At 37.1% G+C, this 16,922-nt stretch overlaps 1 pseudogene; it reads left to right on the top strand.

The window, feature by feature from the left end:
• Positions 1-14,371: 14,371 nt before the first annotated feature.
• On the top strand, positions 14,372-16,640 carry LOC120203233 (annotated as a pseudogene).
• The last annotated feature ends 282 nt before the right edge of the window (positions 16,641-16,922 follow it).

Raw genomic sequence — 16,922 nt, 5'->3', positions numbered from 1 at the left:
AATATAAGAATAATTAGAACCGGATCAATCAGCACCAATACTATTTTATCATACAACTGAAAAGTACCTGCTATAACATCAGGGTCATCACGGTCTTCACTTGTCTTTAGATTGTATACTCGAGCAGTGGATCGAACTTCAGGTTGAGCAGAGAATTCAGACGGGTTCCTTCCTCTGCCTCTTCCTCGTCCTCTTTGTGAGGAAGAACCAACTCTTTCAGATGGCGCAGGCTCACCAACAATCAAGGGACAATCCCGGATAAAATGTCCGGCATCTCCGCATCGAAAACAAGTCCCAGCAGCCATACGACAAGCCCCATAATGATTTTCCCACAGTGCGACATTGTCTCCCTTGACTCGGAGTAGATCTCCCAGCACCAGATTCCACTGACTGCGTCTGTCTAGGTCTTGCCTGACTTGCTCCCCTAGCAGACGATGTAACTGATTCTGATCTAGTTTGCGATCGAAATCCCGAGTCTCTTCCCCTTTTTGTTGGTACTGAGCTAGAAGAAGTAGTCGTCCTCTTTGATGTCTGAACTCTTGAGTCCCCAAATCGTTCATTCTGAGCCCTTTCAAGAGCTTTTGCACGATTGATCACCTCTTGGAATGAGGACAAGTTTAATACTATCAACATTTCTTTAAGTCTAGGGCGCAAGCCCTCCACGAACCATTCACAAGCATCTTTTTCAGTAGGCACAAGCTCTGCTGCAAACCTGCTCAGCTTATTAAACTCACATTCGTACTCATATAGAGCGGCTCTCTGCTTCAAATTCATAAACTCCTGCTTCATTTGTCGGACAAACTGATCTCCAATATACTTGTTTTTAAATTCTTCTAAAAATAAAGACCAAGTCAACTGGTCGGTTGACATCCTCATGGTGACGTTCGTCCACCATATCCTCGCCTGACCCCTCAATAAAGATACAGCTCCATCTAATTTCTCCACTTCGGAACAGTGGAGACCATCTAACATGATTTTCAAATCATTCAACCAAAGATCCGCTGACACTGGACCTTCCTCAGCTTCTCCCTTAAATTCGGGAGCTCCTAAACCTCTCAACTCTTTTGCTATATTAATTCTTTGAGTTAGTGGAGCAGGAGGTTGAAGACGCGTCAGAATAACGTCTAACGTTCTGAAGAACGTATCTTGATCTTGCACAGGCACTCCTTGAGATGCCTGTTCTTCACCTTGCCTGGCCAGGGCAGGTGAATACTGCTTTCAGCATGCCTATCTTCTCGCTTCACTTCGGGAGCTATTATGTCCGGACATCTAATAAGAATAAACACATTGTTCTATTAGCAAAACAACATACTCATACTATACCAGATCAGAAGTTCTCACTATTTGTTGGCATGTATTTCATTTAAAGACTCTATAGACTCTGGTTTATGCCTAGAATCGGCTAAACCATAGCTCTGATACCATTAAATGTAACACCCCCAACCCGTACCCGACCCGGATACGAGTCAGAGATACTACATTGACTTTAAAATACAACTCTTGACAAATAATAGAAAAATATTTGAACTTATATTAAGAAAATACAATAATATACATATTGTAATATAAGTTTATCAAAATGTTCAGAGCATACACAACTTAACCCTTTAATTACATGCCAACTGCCATTTACATAACAAAATGACCTACTGATTAAGTTGCTTCTTATCTGGTGGTTGCAGGAGTAATGCTGTCAAGCTGCTTCACCTGTCTCGTCTATTTTCTCGGATCCTACGTGTGAAACACTCACACGCTAAGTCATCGACTTAGTGAGGCAATAATAATAACAAGGCAATGTAATGAAAATGTCATGATCATATGAGATGTAAACATGTACTTAATCAATGTAGTATACATCATCAATATCCATACCTGTAAGCGTATGACTGTAACATTCATGAATCTGTATTAATAAGTTTATTGGCCCATGATAGCATATTGAGAACCTAAGGTATCTGAGTAATGTGAGGTTGTGCACTATGCTGTCACCACAGCTCGTATAATTGTACCGAAGTGCCGCGTAGAATTGCACCGTAGTGCCATATAATGATGTCCATAAGGACCACATATAATTCCTTAAGAATCATATACATATACTAGGGATCAAGTATGTGTCTTCCAAGACTTCATACATGTTCCGCAGAATATATATATCCCGAAGGACCGCGTAGAATTGCACCGTAGTGCCATAATGATGTCCATAAGGACCACATAGAATTCCTTAAGAATCATATACATATACTAAGGATCAAGTATGGTCTTTCAAGACCTCACACATGTTCCAAAGAATATACATATGTCCCGAAGGACCGCGTAGACCCTCTAACCTTGGCATGCCAACTATACCTATAGTTCTCATCTACATAACATGGGCTTTTACATTTCACGTAGTATATATCGCGTAGACTGTTTCTTACCTTTTCACATAGCTCATAACTTTTCCCACATATTCATGTCATTAATGCATTTTATATGAACTATGTCATGTCTCATAATACAGAATATGCTCATGTACCAAGATATAAAATCTAGACTTATCACAAGTCTAGAATGAAGTATATTCTAATCATGCTATGCATATGCACTCACATATACTTCTTTGCCTTTTCCTCGGTCGATTCTACTTGAGATTATTCCCGAACTCGTGAGGCTCGGTATCTACATAAACATAATTTTCAAGATGATCATCAGATGTCTATGTCTTGAATTTAAGCTTAATAGCTTCCTAATTTAAGAAATTAATAGCTTAGTCTTTCTTCTTTTCTTCTTTTTTTTCATGGGGGAATCGGTCCCCCTGGGGTATCGATTCCCCTCCAGCATTCTGGAAATTCATATTCGTTGAGGGGGTATCGGTTCCCCTTGAATGGGTACCGATTCCCCTAACCCGAAAATCCTATTTTGAGCTCGAAAATCCTTTCCTTTCAGCTCAAATATACATATTTCACTCCCTTTAATACTCTTAGCTCTCATACACTTACTTAAACTAATTATTATCCATTCCATACCTCTAAAGCTAAAGAAACTAATCATCCATATAGAATTGAAGAATCTTACTCAAATTCCAACTTGTTCTAATTTCAATTCTATTACCTCATACTTATTAATTAACTTATTGACAAGTCAAAAATCTTATTCAAACTTCAAAAACTCATCCATATCAAAATTCCATCTAAAAACTCATTTCCCAAATCTATCTCTAAAACACTTATCTTGTTGTTTTAATGTCATATAAGCTTTCCTTTAGCTTATATAACATCCAAACTTTCATTTCCAATCTTAAAAATCAAAGAAACTACCAAGGTTCAGATTCTTACCTTTACTTGCAAGCTCAACGTTTGGAGAAGGAAAAGGAGATAAGAAAGAAGGGAAGAAGAATGAGAGAATTCTGGAAACCTAATGCTCCACGTGGGTTCTAATATATCCCATAACATTTTTTTAATTATAATTTTCTTCCTTACAAATGACCATTTGGTCCTTACATCCATTTCATATTTACTAACCATTCTTTTTAAACTATATAATTATTCTATTTCAATCACCAAATGTTGAAACTTTGCAAATTAATCACTAACCCGGCATGGAGGATGTTACAAAAAATAGGGAAAAGATAAAAGACACAAATTTTCGTTCATATCGAATATCCTCTATCGCAGAGTTGAAATCCGATATTTGATTGGTTTGCCAAATTGAACTGAAATATGGAATGACTCCCTCATCGTGAGGTCGAGTTCAACAGGAAGCTTCTGAGCACGATATCCTTCGTCGGGAAGTTGAAATCGAACTCAAAGCTTTTGGCGAGTGGCCTTTGAATCGTCTTCTGGATCAAGATACTTTTTCGTGAAGGTGAAACTTGTCCTGAAGACTTCGGTGTTGCTGCGTTACATATGACTCCTTCGTCGTGAAGTTGAGCCTTGGATTTGGATATCATTCGTCGTGAAACTGAAATCCAATGTAAGTTGCGTTGTTTCGAGGCCAATATCCTTCGCTGTGAAGTTGAAATTGACTCTGAAACTGAAAAGTGTGTTGACAGACACTCCTTCTTTGAGTTGGATATCCTTCGTCGTGAAGTTGAAATCCAATCTATAGATGGATGTTGCTTGTGTGCACGATTCCCTTTGTTGTGAAGTTGGAACCATTGGTGACCCCTTCGTCGTAAAGTTGAGTCTGGAATTGGATACCCTTCGTCGTGAAGTTAAAATCCAATTAGGTTGTATTGTTCCGAGTCCAATATCCTCCACCGTGAAGTTGAAATTGGTTCTGGAACTGGGAAATTGTTTGTTGACAACCAGCCGTCCCTTCGTTGTGAAGTTGAACTTGTGTTGTCTCGAGTCCAATATCCTTCGCCGTGAAGTTGAAATTGGTTATGAAATTGGGAAATTGTTTGTTGACAACCAGCCGTCCCTTCGTTGTAAAGTTGAACTTGTGTTATCTCAAGTCCAATGCCCTTTTGAAAATGGGAAATTGTTTGTTGAGAACCAGCGTCCCTTCGTTGTGAAGTGAACTTGTGTTGTCTTGAGTCCAATATCCTTCGCTGTGAAGTTGAAATTGGCTCTGAAATTGGGAAGTTATTTGTTGACAACCAGTCGTCCTTCGTTGTGAAGTTGAACTTGTGTTGTCTCGGGTGGCGCGATATCCTCCGTGGAGTTGAAATCATGGATGTGTGGGAACGATATCCTCCGTCGTGGAGTTGAAATCGTGAATGAACCCTTCGTCTTGAAGTTGAGCCTTGACTTGAATATCCTTCTTCGTGAAGTTGAAATCCAAGTATTATGAAGTTTGGCTTCGAGCTAGATATCCTCCGTCGCGAAGTTGAAATCTACTCTCGAGTTGATTGTGTAGCTTTGAGCTCAATATCCTTCGCTGCGAAGTTGAAATTGACTCTAGCTAAAACCTGAAAAAGTTATGCATATATGTGATGAGATGGATGCAATGCTCTTAGGTATGCCTAAAATGCATATGCAACATATGTTATTTCTGGGCTCAGGAGATAAATCTCGATCTCCAGTTGCTTTTCTGGAATCTTAGTTCTAGAATCTTCAAGTTCTGATCACTGATCTCGAATTCTTCAAATGTTCAAATCTAAGTGCACATTCTATTTTTTGATTTGAGAAATGCTTTCGACCATCCCAAGTATATGCCTGAGCTGAGTGTAACGGTTCAGATGATGCTTCAAGAGAAATTGTCTCGAAAGAGATAGAATTCGTTTAAAGGGAAACGATCTCAAGAGATATTGTTTCATGAGAACGGTCTCAAGGGAGACAAAATTTTGTTTTAATAAAAAATGTCTCAAGAGACAAAACTTAGTTCCAAAAGAAATTGTCTCACGAGGAGATGAAATTTTTTCCAAGGAAAACATATTCAAAGATTTTTTTCAAGGGAAACTGTCTCAAGAGACAAAATTCATTTTCAAGGGAAATGTTTTCAATGTTTATGTTTCAAAGGTTTTTGGTGTTTCAAGAGAAACAATTTCAAAGGTTTTTTCCAAGTGAAACTATCTCAAGAGAGACAAAGTTTGTTTCAAGGGAAACTGTCTTAAGAGACAATGGTGAGCACGATTCCCTCGTTGTGAAGTTGAAAACGCGGGTGGCCTCTTCGCCGTGAAATTGAGCCAGGAATTGAATATCATTCGTCGTAAAGTTGAAATCCAACTTGAAAATGCGAACTAGATCGGTTCTGAATAGCTCTCGAACTCGTCTGAAGTTGATTCTAAGATCTGTCGATCTTTCAATATATCAAATTAGTGTGTAGCTCCTTGCTACTGAGTTAAGCAACCACTATCGATTTTTACAAACTTTTTGAATCAGGTATCTTTCGCATTGAAGTTGAAACTTGACTCTAAAGCTGCAAAAATTATGTATGCTAAAATGATAAATGCGATGCTCTCAAGTATGTCTAAGATGCATGCAACATGAATTAATGTCATTTATCTCTTGGATAGAGCCTCATTTTTGCCTGCTTGTTCCTGCATGTGTAGAAAATGCCTTCAGAAGGTCTGATAATTCGCATTAGGATGTTGAATCCCCAAAGATGCCCCAATATCCAAAATACCCCAATATTTGATGTTGAAATCTTCAAAGATGCCCCAAATGTTCCTTTTCTTGCTTCAGCATTGATTCTGAACACGAGCTTTGTGTCTAAGAGTCACATGTCATTTACCAAGATCCACTCTAGAGAGACTGTCTTGTTTGAAAAAAAAAATTCTTTGTCTTTTATTTTCAAAGTTATGAAAATATCAATTAAAAGAGTTTCGAAAAATGTTTAACCAAAAGTTCTGAAAATATTGCCACTTTCACGGTTTTACAATTGAGACGAATCATAAAACTAGAGTTCATCGGATATCAAAGAATTAATTACAATGTTAATCATTCAATAAACTATAGCTATTTGACAAGTGTCAAGATCAAAGCTATCTTTGGGAAATGGTTAAGTAAGGAACGGATAAAAAAGTCTCAGATTATCGTGTTTTGTCAAAGGTTTGGCATTTTATGCTCAAAGGATTGATGGGGTAGCTTGCATGTTTCTCTGCTGGAAGTGTTCTCTGACTCCCAACCTTCGTTGTCACCCGGATTGTGTGATGCCTTATCAAGGAATTTGTGTGATTGCATCAGTTGTACAATTTTTATATTCGAGCCGCCTTTTCAGGTTTTCAACTCGAACCCTCCTTTGGTTTCAAGACGTTATTCAGGATTTACATCTTGAACCCCCCTTTGTCATTTTTCTCTACCATGCATTAATTACATTATTTTTTTGTAAATTAATCCTGATGGGCGGGATGAAATCTGAAGATAGTCTCTTCTGTTTAGAAATTCATGTATGATTAGAAGGGACTTTTAAGGCACGTAATGTAGGCCATGGCTCATGGTTGGAAAGAAAATGATAAATAGGCCCAAATAAGTGTTTCAGGGTATTGAACAAGGATCAATTCATTCTGATGCCCTCGATCTTATCTTGCTCAAAATGTCTCTTTCTCCTGATGCTTTATGATCTTCGAGTGAAGTGATTCAGTGATTCAAGAATAATTGTGCTTGATCAATCTCATAGTTTGAAGCTTGATGTGTCATTTGTCTTTAGGGAATCTTTGCATGTGCTTTTTGTCCCTTTTCCTTTTGATTTTGCTTCTTTTCTTTTTGTTCTTGTTTTTTCTTTTTTGTTCTTGATTGAATCTTTGCACTTGGTATTTGGCCCACCTTTTGGTATTTCCTTTGGATTGATGTCTTCACTCATGTGAGCAGATTTCTTCTACCTTGCCCCCCAGTGTGGAGAGTGATCCTTGGTTAGGGTTGAATCAGAAGAAAAATACTATAGGCTCAAAAGAGGATACAAGGGATATATTTTTTTCTCCTGTTGTGAAGGGATAAAGAAAGAAAGCCGTCATCATTCATGGAAGTCCTCACAGAAGAGGTATCCCAGGGGGATAGATTTTCAGGATTAATTTATTTACATGAAACAATATAATTAATGCATGATAGAATTATTTCGGATGAATTCTTCTTCTTTTTCCCCCCAGATGTCTTAATTCAAGCTCCCTGCGAGATGCCCAAGTTATGTCCTAGAAGAATGCTCATGTTCAAGTGAACAACTAGATGTTGTGGGCTTTAATGGTGTAAAAATGTCATTTTAAGTCTAAAAAGACAATGGTGTGATCTTATTGACTCAAAGAAAGGTATGGGTGTATAAAAAAGATAAAGGTAATGTTCAAGAATTTCAAAGGGATGTAATGTCAAAATTTGGTCTTTTAGCAATGACCATGAGTATTTTGGGTAAAAAATCAAGGTATTTTATTTTGGGTTTGAGACAGGATAAGAAAGGTAACCTTGCCATATGTCAAAAATCTATATTCTTGAAGAATTAAAAGAATCCTTAATTCATTTTAATATTCGAAGAACTAAATATTAGAATTGTTCAATTGCTCCACCTTAAAAGTAGCATAAATTCAACCTTTAAAAGATTAAGCAAACGATGAAAGATTAGAGACGTGTTTAAACAAAACAATCCTCTAAGTGTAAATGGTCTATGCCATGCCCACTTCTTCGGCCGTTTATGCCCCTGAATCATCAGGTTTGGATCTTGCGCTTCAGCGCCTTATAGTTCTCAGAGGAATGTTTGGGGCTTCTTATGTGGTAACAGCTAACAGCTTCAACATCGTAGTCCTAGGATATGGGGATTTTTTTCTTAGATCATCTGGCTTTGTCCTACCATCACTGACCAGGCTCTTTAATGTTACAATCTTGCTTCCATGTGGTTAAATCCACTTCATCGAGTCCTTCATAACTTAATTTCATGTTTGTGAAAATGTTTAAAATGTAGATGAATAAGCAAAAAGGTAAAATGCAAAATGCAAGAATGCTGAAATGTTCGAGGCATTGATCCAGAACAGCTTCTAGGTTGACAAGTCTTCTGTCTTCATCTGCCACTGGTTGTATGCCATGGACCATTCCAGCTTCCCTTGCCAGGCCGGTAGATGACGAGCTGCCTTCTGTACTGATCCAGGAAGTCTCGGATGACTGCGTCTCTGGCCTTCACCATTTGTTGTGCTTGCTCCCAACGGAAAAAGCCACTGTAAACCTCGTCGAAGAGTACTATCTGAAGCTCGCTCACTTTCTTCTTGAACCTATCTACAATAGCTTCTAACTCACTATTGTTTTTCCATCTCTCTCATGTGTTTCCCAGATCAGCCATCTGGATTCTCAAGCATTGGTTTTGATGCTGACTGTCTGCTAAGTGCCTCTGGGCAGTTTTCATCTCCTTCCAAGCTCTATCATCAGGCCCTCGAACTTTTTTCAGGCTATGAGCTTCGTCTTTCCAGTATTCAGAAGCCACTTTCAATTTTTCAACTTGAGTTATCCTTGACTTATTGATACCCATTTCTCAAGTCTTCGAGCTCAAAAGAGACTTTTTCCTGTTCTTTTTCAAGTTTGTCTGCTCGATCTTTCTGAGAGTCGACATCTAGCTTCCACTGATAGCGCTCAGCTTCAAGCTCATTTACCCTCGCTTCAGCTCGTTATTCACAGCTTCAAAATTCTGTCTTGGCTATCTCAAGTTCAAAAAGACGGGCCTGAGATGTTCTTCCAGGGTTCGGGTGTCTCATAGTCTGGCACTGGGATATTGTCATTTTTTCTCAATCTTCGCCACTCTACATAGTCCGGAGTAAGCATGTTTCTGGCAGCTACAAAATCCATCCGGAATACTTTCTTCCCATGAATTGACTGCTTCCTTGATCATCTTCTTATAGTTGTCACCGTACTCAAAACTCTGATCTGGCTAGTCCGCATGTTGTGGGAAAAACGACGTGCCCCTTACTGTCTAAGTGCTAACAACGGAGTATACCCAACTGCACCACAAAGTCCAAGTAAGGTCATAGTTTCGGAGTCCCCACATCGAAAAAGAACGTCACTGAGGAACAACCAGGAGGCTCTCCAGGTAATATCCTGATCTTGGAGATGAGTGAAGACTTTCATTCACTTCTCTTTTGAAGCACCTTCATGCCATTTCATGGTGATGAACTCTCCAAAGGGGATATGTAGTGCTAAATCGGCGGTAGGCAACCCCGTTAGTCTTCCAAAAGTGGTTGTGTATCCAGACTTGAAGGAATTGAACACACCCAATGAATCTTCCTCCACCAGCTCTTCTGTAATGATTAAGAGAACGGAAGGTTTCGGCTAAGATCGCAGGTGCTAGGTTTACTCGCTTTGGAAGTTGCTCAAATAGTTCCACTACAGCATCATCAATGTATCCCAAAGTCTTCGGGAATATAATCAGACCATACAGACCCAGTGCAAACAGGTCTATTGCCTTCCACTCATCGGGATGGTCCTTCATCAGTTGCTTGATATGAAGCCAGACAATTCCTTCCCCACTACCTTTACATCGAGCTCGGTCTGTTACCCATATTTCGTCAACCTCGGCTAGTGCAATCTTGAAAGACTGACTTTTGATGTGTTTGATATAAGCTCGCTCCAGTATGATATTTTCACAGTGCAACAGTGTAGTGTACTCTTCAATGGTGGGTGCCATTTCCTCCTGATTAAAAGTAAAGCAACTGTATCCCTGGTTCCAGAACTGAACCAAGGCTCTGATCAAAGGCTCATCAGTCTTGATATGAAGCAACAATGCAATGTCACCGTACCGTTGGTTGAACTTCTGTTTCTGATCATTCTTCCAACTGCCCCAGATGTCCGAAGCTCTTGCACGTCGTTCTGCTTTAGGCTAATAGAGGCGTAGCTAACCAGTTCTGACACATAGCTTCCTTGAAGATTGTCTCCCTTTTCTTTCTGAGTCTTCTCGGACCATAGTCGTACCTCGGGGTTTTTTAATCTCTTGTATTACAACGCCTTTACCCATTAATTCAAATTATTATGTGTAATAAATATCTTTTAGGGATCAATGGCCTCTTGTTATGATGCAAATGCTTTAAAAACAAACACAAAGGCAAACAGTTAGTAAAATAAAAATAAATAAATGGCAAGAAAAAAATATAAGAGAAAAAAAAACATGGTTAGGAAAGAAATGTCTTAGGTTTTGGAATGTGGTTTTGGGGTAGGTTCTATTTCTTTAAATTCTCCCGGTTTAGGTTCTAAAAAATGGTACTCGAGTTCTCCTTGCTGGTGCCCCCTTGGGTTTACCAGACCCTTAGTCCTAACCCATCATAGGCTTGTGTACTAAGTTAAACTCGAGAGGACACATTCCCTTATGTCTATACGGAGAATAAATTCACACGAAGACATAAGGTATATGAATCCCGAAGGCTACTTGCTTAGCATATGCGGTGAATAAATTCACACGAATGCGTCGCTTTCATCCCCACTTAAAATGGGTTCGAAGCTCGAGTTTAGAGCCTTGAATGAAAAAGTTTGGAAAGCTGAAATCACTAGAAAACGATCAGTTCAACTATTTACTCGAAAAAATATAATCAAAGGTAAGTAATAAGGATCAAAATGTTACCTTAAAATTTAAACTTACCCTTTTCGTTAAAAGACAACTGGAAATTACCTTAGCCTGCTTACTTACCTGTCCCCAGTGGAGTCACCAAGCTGTCGCAACCGTCTTTTGGTTGGGCTCCGGAATTAGGCTTCGACTTAGGAAATGGATTAGGAGTCGCCACCGATCATTTATTTTAAAGAAAATGGGTTGATCTGACACCCTATTTCTTACATGATCTGCGTCTTACCAAAGATGTGTCGGATTCAAGAGTCGGTTACAGTCAAGGAAGGGTTAGCACCCTTGAACTGCCCTTTCGGTACTAACGTAATTTCCAGTTGTCTTTGATTAAGAAATTGTAAGTTAAATTAAAAGATAAAATGACGATCCAAATTACTCACCTCTAAGGTTTGGAAAACGAACCCTTAAATAATCAAGAAAAGTGTTAGAAAAACAAAAACATAGATAAATTGAAAATAAAGAAAATGAAATAAAGAAGAGATAAACAAAAATATAATAATAATAACAAATATGGACAAAGTAAACAACACAGTTGAAATGGAGATATGAAAATAAAAAGAATATAAAAAATAAAGACAATGGAATAAGATAAATAAATAAATAAAATGGGAAAAATGAACAATGAATCATGAATAAAGAAAATAAAATAAAATAAAATAAAAAAACGAAACGAAACGAAGGGAAAAAAGGTAAAAAAAATGAAATACATAAATATTAGCTTGTAAACTAAAAAATATAAAGAAAAAAATATTAAGAATAACGTAATATATATATATATATACATATAAATAAAATAAGTAAATAATAAAATAATAATGATACATGCATATACATAACAACAAAAGGAAAAATATAATAATATTAGGAGTAATATCAATATATACTATAATGTAATATTAATCAAATAAGAAGAAAATTGAAATTCAAATCTAAAAATGGACTAGAATGTAAAATAGAAATCGAATGACAAATTTTGGAGCATTTTGAGGATGAATTGGGATTCAGGGTGGAAATTAAATCCTTTATAAACGAGGGGACCAAGAGTGAGATACCCCTTTTTTCACACCCATTCCGAAAATCAAAGTATTTTCTCAAGAAAAGAAGCCTCGGGGGGCTAGATCTATAAAATAGATCCCGAAAATACCCATGTTCATCGGCAAAAAATCGTTTTCTTTGGTGTTTTCGAATACAAAATGTAACGAGACACAGCATGCAAGCGTAAACTCGAAAACTATATTTACCTTGTATTTCTCTTCGAAAACTTGCAGGAAAAAAAACTCTGATTTCGCTCTAAGAATGCTCGTAATTTCTACTTGTATTTCGTATCTCCATTCGTGTGTTACAAATGATATGGATTACATGTATTTATAATGGAAACATACTTTTTTAGAATCCTATACAAATAGACTTCTAACGCTCTTTGGTTGCTGTGAAAATTGGTTGCATGAGGAGTCTTCGGGGAAGAGACATGTGGCGCTGGAAAATTAGTGTCTACACTCCCATGTCAGTAGCAGCTTGCTCATATTCCCATTGGACTATAAAGTTATGTTGATCCTGTATACCAACTTTCGCAAGTATTCAAGATATATGAATTTGAGTTCCCCTATAAATAATGAAAAAGACTCAAATGAGATTCAGGTTTGGCTTACAATTATACCAGATCCGTTGTGATTAAAGAGTTAGGTTGTCCAAAATCCACTCAAATTTATTGTGATATGGATATTCGAAAGACGTCAAAGATCCTAAAAGATGTGGGCATTGTAGAAACCTAGGTCACAATAGGAAAGATGTCAATCTCTTTTATCATTACTTAACTGTTGACCATTACTATGTAATTGTATTTTCTAATATTTCAATTTATGTTTTACTTTCTTGTACTTTTTTATCTATTTTATGTATTTTATTTTATATTTTATCATATAATATTATTAATGATTATTATATATATAACGTCTACGATTATAGGTTTACAATTTAAAGTCTAGGGTTACTTTTTAGTTTTAGGGTTTAATATTTGTATTTTTCTAATTTTCTCTAACCTTAAACCACTTAACCTTAAAAAATCCTAAATCACTCATCCAGACCTTAACCCAAAATCGAGGTGGTTTTTTTAAAGGCTCTCCCAATGAAACGCTTCTTCCATGTGTTTGCCACATCATCAAATCCCCTGGAAAGCACACTCTAGGGGCTGCGTCTTATAGCCTCCTCAACGAGTGCGTTTCTTGAAACACGCCTTTTTCTATTCTGTCAGAAAGGGTGCTACTTTGATACATTCAAGAAAACGTGTTAAATTGATTTTTTTTAATTTTTTGGATGATTTTTGAATAAAATTACCGAAATTCTAGGACTCGGTTACGATCCTTCACTTATTTTGGCCCAAACTTATAGCTAACAGTTGGCTTTCTTGTCTAATATCACTAAAAAAGGCAATTTTTGGTAAGAACAGCTAAAACTCCATGCATGAGGGTATATGTTGAATTGGAATGCTTTGTATGCTAAATGTTCATAGTATGCAGATGCCCATTAACAGCGAAAAGGGAAATATAAGCCCTTGAACTAACAATTACACATGTTAAGAAAATATAAACCCTTAAATATTAACCTAGTTGAAAAGAAACAAAGGGTTATAAAAGAAAGGACAAAGAAAAATATCGAAAATGGAAGTGGACAATCACAAAAAGAAAAGAAGAGGAGAAAGAAAGAGAAAGTTTTTTTTTCTTTTAATTATAGTCAAAGGATGCCAACATGACAAAGGGTATCAAACTAGACTTTTGTCACCTGGGCAATAGACGTCAACGACAAGCTGACTATTATATAATAAATCGATAGTGTTATTGATGAAAATGTAACTTTTTAAATTTTATTGGTGAAAATAAAAACTAATCCAAACAATAACGAATATTAGTTTAGTTACTCTTTTATTAATTCCCAGCTCTTTTTTCCTCTCTAATCTAACCCTTTGCGTACAAATCAGTGACCTCGGTGATAGAAGAATTGTTGCTATTCTTCAGGTTCGAGTTAAGTACCAGAATGTCACAGGTGTGGTTTGTTATCTCAAATGATTGAGAGTTATATTTAAATATACCGTATAATATATGTTAAGAATCTATTTTAGTTATTAATAAGATAAATACACTTACAAATACAATTTTTTGAAATTTAAAATGATCAACACTCGTTTTTTAACGATCTTTAAGATGAACGACACTACTTTTAAACCCTTGCTCATTTGTATGTGGTATTGGAGTGTTATTTTTATATAATATGAAATAAAAAAAGGTGGTCCATGTGACTCTATGGCCGACTTGGAAAGAGAAGACGTGTAGGATAAGGTGGGAGAAAGGGATGGCCATGGAGCAAGAAATATTCTCCCCACTAGCTTTCTTTTTGGAGTTTCTTCTGGGTTTTCTTTTAACCCAAATTTCTGAACTAGCTCATATACCAAACCCCCAAGAAACATCGAGTTCAATATCAATCTTTCATAAATAAAAAAACAATAAAAGAGAATTGGGTTGTGTTTATATCTAGTAAACCCTGTTATTTTCTTGTAGTATTATCGTCAGTTTCAAAAGTATAATAGTAGTTTTTCCCAAATCTGCTTCAGCTTGTGTAGTTTTGGTTTTACTTCGTTCACCTACTTTCGGTATTATTTGCAGTTTTTCCAGTGGTTTATCAGTTCATCAAATCGAAAACAAAATGATGTCTCAAGAACCAAATCAAAACCCTAACCCTACTGTCAATCCCACGAAGAGGAAAAGAAATTTGCCAGGGACACCAGGCTAGTCTGTTTATCAGCTTTAATTTTGTTTGAGACTGTTTTTTTATATGGGTTTTAATTCTTTTTTATGATCAGATCCAGATGCTGAAGTTATGCTTTATCTCCAAAGTCTGATGGCAACCAACAGATCCTGTGTGAAATCTGCAACAAGGGTTTCAGAGGGACCAGAACCTACAACTGCATAGGAGAGGTCACAATCTGCCATGGACTCAAGCAAAGAACCAACAAAGAAGTTAGGAAGAAGTTTACATCTGCCCTGAGAAGACGTGCGTTCACCATGATCCGTCGAGGGCACTCGGTGACCTCACTGGTATAAAGAAGCACTTTAGCCGTAAACATGGCGAAAAGAAATGGAAGTGCGAGAAATGTTCCAAGAAGTATGCAGTTCAGTCGGATTGGAAAGCTCATAGTAAGATTTGTGGAACTCGAGAGTATCGATGTGACTGTGGAACCCTCTTTTCCAGGTAATATACATACACAAACACAACATTGGGTTGCAAATAAGGACCGATAGCAAGTTACTTGAGTTCACTTTGGTCTGGTAAATACTATATCCGAATATACTCAATTCAAGTTCTAACTTGACTCGAGTTTGTAGCGAGACGAAGTGAGTTACTTGATACACAAACAACACACTAAGGTTTTCATGTACTTAATGTTGTTCGAATTTGAGTTCGAGATTCAATCGGTCTAAGTTTGAGAATATTTCGAGTTTAAGTTTTTTGGAGTTGAGTTGAACTTCAATTTCTTATTTTGAGTTTGTGTGTTTTGAACCTTTTAGTCAAGTCAAGCTCATTAATACTCTATCTAAACTGTCTCATCTATAGTCTTAATGCACGCGTGTGTGTATGCTATTGCTATGGTATGATTATTTTGTTGAAGAATTAAAAGTGCCCATTTCTTGTCATTGCAGGAAGGATAGTTTCATTACTCACAGAGCTTTCTGCGATGCATTAGCTGAAGAAAGTGCAAGATTTAGAAACGATTTGATTAACATTGCAGACCGAATCCCAACTCATTAAACCAATCGGTACTATTCAAAGCAATGCTAATGTTTTCTTAGCACCAAAATCTACAAGCTTACCCCGAAATGGTCTCACCAATGAACGTTTTTGGTTCATTATCGCAAGCACAATGGCTCAGCCAGTACCCACCACCACAAGCATCATTACAACGAGGACCCAAGAAGAAAACACAAGGGAGATTTGTCGGAATCTACAACATCTTTATATTCGAATAATACTCAGAAATGTCTCAGACAAAACAATATTCACATGTCAGCCACTGCACTCCTGCAAAAAGCAGCTCAAATGGGATCTACGAGAAGCAACCCTTCAATCAATAACAGTGAGTTATTTTGGGTTAATGAGTTTCGATGATTCGAACCCTAATGATGACCACAACAAGAATGGAGGCTATTACAAGTTGTTTAACCCAAATGAGTTTGGTGAGTTCAACTCGAGCTGCATTGGGAGAGTTGAACTCGAGCTCGAGGTGATGATGAATGCAAATGAAGTGAAGCGAGCTTAACCAGGGACTTCCTCGGTGTGGGAAGTGAATCGAGTAGACCATCGATGCTCCGACGAGAGCTTGGTGAGTTTGCTTCAATGGGCTCCCTTCAGCCATGGGTTGAATCATTACAATGGTAGTCTACAGGTGGTTAATGGAGCTGCATGTGCTGGCTTAATGAAGGGAAAATGAAGCAACAGTGAGTCAACTGGACTCGGAGTCTTGCGAATGGGACACTCGACCGCGTGGTGGAAGGGAGTGAAGAGAAAGAGACAATGCAGTGTTCGGGCCCTCCATGCAACGTAGAGTTTTCAGTTTTCACTTTTAAAAAATTACATAATTTTCATATTTATTTTGTTGAAAGTCTTTTAGAATTCTGGCTTTTTATTTGCACTGTGTTTCCCCCCCCCCTGTAACCCTATTTTCATTTCTCTCCTAACATCAGAATTTTATATACATTATCAGTTTAACGTGTATAATTATTTTAGATTTATGATTCTTTTAGGTAAATCTAATTTTATATGAAAAGAAATAAGCAATAGTGGCTTACTCCTTTTGACTCAGTCTCATTAATTTTTTTTTTATTTTAAAATTATCTAATTCAAAATATTCTATTAAAATAAAAAAGATAATAACAATTATATTTTATTTTTTTTATCTTTCTTTTACAAATATCAAAAATAAAACTGTAAATCTA

The sequence above is a fragment of the Hibiscus syriacus genome, unplaced genomic scaffold (genome assembly GCF_006381635.1).
Source record: "Hibiscus syriacus cultivar Baekdansim isolate YM2019G1 unplaced genomic scaffold, ASM638163v2 tig00000340_pilon, whole genome shotgun sequence".
NCBI classification, from domain to species: domain Eukaryota; kingdom Viridiplantae; phylum Streptophyta; class Magnoliopsida; order Malvales; family Malvaceae; genus Hibiscus; species Hibiscus syriacus.
This window is presented reverse-complemented; position numbering and strand designations above follow the sequence as displayed.